Source organism: Terrapene carolina, unplaced genomic scaffold (assembly GCF_002925995.2).
Source record: "Terrapene carolina triunguis isolate 2854851 unplaced genomic scaffold, T_m_triunguis-2.0 Scaffold192, whole genome shotgun sequence".
Lineage (NCBI taxonomy): Eukaryota > Metazoa > Chordata > Testudines > Emydidae > Terrapene > Terrapene triunguis.
In genome coordinates, this window is record NW_020664543.1 from 3,329,753 (window position 1) to 3,336,099 (window position 6,347).

Sequence of the window (6,347 nt, forward strand, 5' to 3'; positions counted from 1 at the left end):
GGGACCTCAGGAGGTATCTAGTCCAACGCCCTGCTCAAAGCAGGACCAATCCCCAACTAAATCATCCCAGGTCAGCCCATGGCTCAGCGCGGTTGAAAGTGCTAACCCAGGAGTGGCCAACCTGAGCCTGAGAAGGAGCCAGAATTTACCAATGTACATTGCCAAAGAGCCACAGTAATACATCAGCAGCCCTCCATCAGCTCCCACCCTCTGCTCCCAGCGCCTCCCACCCATCGATCAGCACTCCCCCACACACACACCTCCCGGTCACCTGTTTCGTGGCGTGCGGGAGGCTCTGGTGGGGGGGAGGAGCAAGGGCACGGCAGGCTCAGGGGAGGGGGCGGGAAGGGGTGGAGTGGGGGCAGAGCCTGTGGCAGAGCCAGGGGTTGAGCAGTGAGCACCCCCCGGCACATTGGAAAGTTGGCACCTGTAGCTCCAGCCCCGGAGTCGGTGCCTATACATGGAGCCACATATTAACTTCTGAAGAGCCGCATGTGGCTCCAGAGCCACAGGTTGGCCACCTCGGTGCTAACCGATTCCCTCTGGGTTACATTCCCAGGAGTGCCAACCCGAAAGTCAGAAATCAGAGGATTGGCTTAAAATCATGAGATTTTAAAAAAATAATCATCATAAATGTTTGCTTTAATTTGCCTCCTGGTTTTTGATCCTTCAGGGTGCACTTGGGTCTGTTTTTTTAGCTTCGCTCTCTGCAGCCACAAGGACCAGAAACGTACTCTTATTTTAAAATAAAAGCAAGGATTTTCAAGTAATCACAGGACTCCAGGAGCTGGTGCTTTAAGGAAAAAAAACCACAACTAAATAGTGTGAGATTTGTGATAAAATTGCCAGAGTTGGGAAGGTTGGGTTCTCCCTGTCCCCCACTCCAACATCTCAGAACTATCCCATGGAATACGTTACCATTGATAGAGCCAGCCCAGGACTGGAATAGCAGGATCAGGGGCATTGGCAGAGCTATTGGGCTGCTATAGCTGGAGTAGGGGAGTGGGCTGGGACTGAGATGCATGAGAAGATTTGTGTTGGAGGAGCCCAGACCTGGAAGAGTAGGGGGAAGGGGCCTGCCGGCCAGAGCTGTATGTATGTGGAGAGCCCAGCACTGGGCAGTGGGTCAGGAATGAGGAGCACCAGCTGAGCTGTGTGTGTGTGTGTGTGTAGCCCAGAACTGGCAGCGAAGGAGAGGAGGGGGGGCTGCGTAAGGTCGGATTGAGGGAGCGGCGTGGGGGCCTTTTTCTGTGCGTTGCTCTGTATCCCGTGCGCCGAGGCAGAGGAGTGAATTTCTATGTCTCACTAAAGGGGGAAATTATTACCCATCTGATCCACCTGAGATGAAATTTAACAGCCTGAGGTGGGCATCAGGCACTGATAAAAATCCATCTCACTGCAAGCTTAAACTGCCGTTTAAAAAGCTAATGCATAATTTAAGCAGAGCAATTTATAGCTGGTTCATTTGTGGTGCTGGCTGGGAAGAGCAGGAGCGCGGGGGGAACCCCGAGTGGCATGATTGGAGGCAGCTGTCTCTGCTGCACACTCCTCAGTCCAAACAGGGGCGAGTCAGAGCACCCGGGTCCTTTGCTGTGTTGTGCTCCCCCGGCAGACGGGGCGGATGCGTTTTCCAAGCCGTTAGCTGCCTGGCGATGGGACATGTGGAAGGGCACACGCTAAATGCTACTGGCGTGTAAATATTCTGGACGGTGCCAGGCTGCCAATCATCGAGTGTGCCTGACAGGTGCCAATCACTCAGAGCAGCTGGCCAATCAGCAAGCACATCCTGCAGTGATCCAGGGGGCTGGGCTCTGGGCCGGGATGCTAACAGGGACATTGAATTTAGCTGTACGATGCCATGCCAGCGGAGGTGCAGCCCACCTCCTACAGGCAGGCCCCTTTGGCGAACCTCCCCTGGCAGTGCCAGCCTTGATCCCTTCCCCCATCACAGGGCAAGGTGGATTCTAACCCGTCGGCTGGGCTGGGTGAACCGGGGCTCCCCGTGAGGGTGGGAGGTTCTGTCATTTCGGAGGCTGGGCGGCTGGGGGAGTTTCCTGCGCTCGTTTTGGAGCGGTGGGCGTTGGTACAGTGGGTTAATGCACCCAGCACGGTGAGCCTCACGCTGGGCTGCCCGCCTGCCCTCCCTACTACCAGCCCTTTGTCTGCAGGCCCTCCCGGGGAAGCCTCAGGCAGCAGCTCCACCTGAGAGCCCGAGATTAAAGCACCAATCTCTTGGGGTTTTCCAGAGACTTAGACCAAGTCAAGTCAGCCTTCCCCTGCCCCGTCATGGCCAGGGCTGCCGAGAGCAGGTTCGGGCCCTGGTGAAAATTTTTTTTCAGGCCCCCCAGCAAGGGCGGACCGGCTAAAAAACCCGAGAAAGACAAAAACATATGCAACATAGTCGGGCCCCGGGCCCCCTTCCGGACCGCCGGGCCCCGGTCATTTGTACCAGCTTCCCCCCTCTCTTGTCGACCCTGGTCACGGCCCCCTCTCTGCATCGGGCCCAGCTGCTGTGGGTCTCAACCGTGCTCGCCTCCCAGCTCCTGCAATCGGGCCATGCAGCTCAGGAACCCGGGGCTTTGTCAGGCCACGGGAGAAAGCCAAGCCTCTTACAATGGCTCTGCCTCCAACCCCCACCATGGCCCCCACCTACACAGCTGGGAGCTGTTAGCTCCCGAACCCCTGCTGATCTCCACCTGGGGAGGCAAAGCACGCACGGGGAAGCAGACAGAGGCCCCTCCCTGGGCCAGGCATTCCTTGTGAGGAGGGCAAAGTGCTGTTCAACGGGCCCTCGAGGGTTAGCGCCAGCCAGCGGCAGATGCCCTGGAAGCTTGTAATGCCTTCTGAGCCGCGCTCTTGTCCAAAGCAAACTCGCTGCTGACTGAGCCGGGTCTGGTGTCCAATGCTTGATAGCACCCGGCCAACACACCCACCATCAGCTGCTTAATCCTGGTGAGAATCGCCTGGGGCCGGACCGGAGGGCGTCTCTTTGCTGTGAGATAAGCCATCCCACCAGCCCAGGAGCAGAGCTGATTTGTTCAGTGAATTCAGTAGGGGGATACGGCTAATCAACTGCTACTCTCCTGTCAGCCAGGGTGTGCAGGGATGGTGTCCTTAGCCTCTTTCTGCCAGAAGCTGGGAATGAGCGACAGGGGATGGATCACTCGATGATTCCCTGTTCTGGTCATTCCCTCTGGGGCACCTGGCATTGGCCACTGTTCGAAGACAGGATAGTGGGCTAGATGGACCTTTGGTCTGGCCCAGTCTGGCTGTTCCTATGTTCTTATCACGCACAGCACGTGCCTAGCCAGGGATGGCAAACAGGCCTGCTCTCCCTCAATGCAGAGAGCTCTGTTCAGTGGGAGTGCCCCTTGTCAGGGCTTCCCCTCTCCACCACCGGCACACACAGGGAATAAAGAAAGCCGCACGCCCTGGGAGAAGCTGGCATGTTTCTCATCTCTGCCAGTGGAGACCGGGGGGGCCCCTGTGGCTTTGTGGGGGCCCCTGTGGCATGGGGCCCCAGGCAATGGCCCTGATTGCTACCCCCTAACGCTGGCCCTGGCTTTTATATGCAGAAAACCAGTTATTGTGGCATAGGTGGGCCGTGGAGTTTTTCGAGCATGTTGGGGGGGGGGGGGGGGGTGGCGGGGCTCAGAACGAAAAAGGCTGAGAACCTCTGCTCTATGTGATAGAGCCGGCGTCCCTAAGCACATCCGTGATCACCAAAGCAGGTGGAGTTTATTGGCAGAGCCGTATTCCTCACCCAAGGTGAAAGCGACGTATGGACTGCAACGATGAAAGATTTACTGTGCCTGTCATCAGTAATACAGGGGCCGGCTGAAATGACTGCAGCTAGGAAGAATTGTGTGCGAGGAGCTGCCCCAGGTATTAATTTGTGAAGGGCTTATCCTGTCAGGACTATGTAATAAGGATGGTGTCAGGAACTGACGCTTTAAAAGGTCGAATGCCAACTGGAATGGAGCTCGGAGCTGGAGTTTTCAAGAGGCTCTGTCCCCTCTGAAAGGATTTTCAATAAGTTGCGGATGAAAAGTGTGACACTGACACCTGATATCGTCTCTGGAGAAGCTGAACCCCAGCCCGGGCTCATCCGTTTAACTTCGCCATGAATCACTCGGCTCGTTCACAAACACCTACTGCAACATTTCTCTTCTGGGGCCTCTCAACTTCCATCAGCCGAAGAACAGGAGCAAGGGAGCTGCCGCTGGGGGTGGGTTTTCATTCCTGGCCCCTCAAACATACTGGCTAAGGGCTTATCTACACTCGGGATCTGCCCCCATGCAGCCAGCAGCAGCGGCAGATCCCAGACGCGGACAGGGAAAGGCTCCATTTCCACCGCTTGGCTTTCCTTGTGCACCCTGAGGAGTTGCGGAAGCTGAGCTAGACCGTGGGTGGCTGGATCCTGCGTGCTCAGAGCAGCCGGCCCCGCGTTCTTGCCCTGCTGCCAGCTGTAAACGTTTGGGCCCCAGGGAATCATCTCTCCACCTATGCTGTGAAGAGGTTCCACAGTTACTGTGTTTCAGCTGGACTAGATCCAGGCCCTTCAGAATCCGTCCCAGGTCTGGCGAGGCTCGGTGCAGCCAGCGCTGGGTAGCGGGGAGGTCTGGTTAATCCTGTGTAGATACCCAGCCAGCACAGACCAGTTCAGTGCAACCCCCGGAATCCTCCGTCAGAGTGTCTGAGCTCCAGGGAATGCCACCTGCCCAGCCTGCCGTCCTCGCTCTGGGGCTGGCCACCGTCACCTGGCTCTGTGCCTGAGCTGCCCCCGGGACGGGGTGTCTTCCCCTCCCCTGCCTGACAGCCGCTCGGAGCCCAGTTCTGAATGCGGCTGGCGCTGCAGCTCCTGAGCAGTGGGCGCTCCAGTGGCATCTGGACAGCTCCCTGCGTCTGTGCCAACGGGGTGATGGAGCCCAGGTGGATCCAGGCAGGGCAGAGGGGTCAGGGCGGTGGGTACTCCAGCTCAGCTAATGGCACTATGGCCCTTGCTAACACATCAGCCCCTCAGCAAAACAGCAGAACCCTGCAAACCCAAGACTGGTGCAAACCTCAGTAACTCGGTCCTGGCCCATGGCCCTTTCCCTTAGCATAGGAGCTTCCCCGGGGTTGTCTAAGTGGCACCCCCTTGTGGCCCATGAGGGCACAACTCCGCCCCCGCCCCCCGTACCGGTCCTTGACGGTCCGGTATTGCCCCTCACAAAGCCAGAGCCGTGGTGCCATAGCACTCTGGCTAAGGCAAATGGAGTCCTACCTCTTCTGGAGAATTAGGCTCCAAAACAAAAAGGAAAACAGTGAACTATAACCCAGGGTCATGTGAGGCTTAGTCAGCCAGACTCTCCCTTCTGCTCCGGGCTTGGCTCCATGCAGCCGGTCCCTTCTTGTCTGTCCTCCTGGGTCTAGTCATCCCATCCACCAAAGGGCTCGTCTAGCAGGGCAGGCCTCGCTCAAGTAACAGAGCTCTGGACCAGCTGGGTGAGGTCTCCTCCTCTGCATGGCTGCAGGTGTAGTGGCCTGGGGTCAACTGGCTCCAGAGGCGCTCCTTAACCCTCTCTTGCCAGTGTGGGGCCCACCTGCCCTCCCACACCTTGGGGAAAGTGTCACCTTCACATTACTGTCCTGCAGCGCTGCTGACCTCCACCCCAGATGCAGTTGCATCCCAATGGTGGTGTAGGGACTGAGTGGACAAATCATTGTGGGATGCTTTGAGAGGAAAGGTGCTGCATACATCTCATCACAAAAGCCCGCAGCAGCCGAAGGCCAGCAAAGAAAGGGTTACTGCTTTGCTGCTCTGCACTGGCTAGACGTAACTGGGACTGCGTTCATAAAGATCTCCTCGCATGGTGCGAACTCCTCCAGCCCCTGAGCCGAGACATTTAGAGACTGCCTTAAAAGCACAGACACAAATGAGTTCGTCTCATTCCTAATGAGGACATCAAATGCCCCATTAAACTCCACAAGACAGCTGCAGAACACGGTCGTGCCAGGCGGGGTGTCCGCATGCCGCTCCCAGGCTGGCTGGGGATGGGATTTCCGGGGAGGCAACGTGCTCTGCTCTGCAGAGACGCCCCCAGGTGACTTGTGGACCAGCCCACGAGCGGCACTGTGCCACTGAGCTCCGGCGCGTCGCCAGGCCGATGCACGACACGACCCAGACCATGGCCGAGCAAACGAAATGTGAAAATCCAGACAAGAATTCTTCCGCTTCCTGGAGCTAGTGAGGTCTTCTGCTTCCACTCACAAACCTCCCTCCCACGGGGACCCCGTCTGCAGGCTCTCCCTGGATCTAACCCCCTTTCCACAGCCCACCATGGGGATCAACCCTGTGTCTGCCA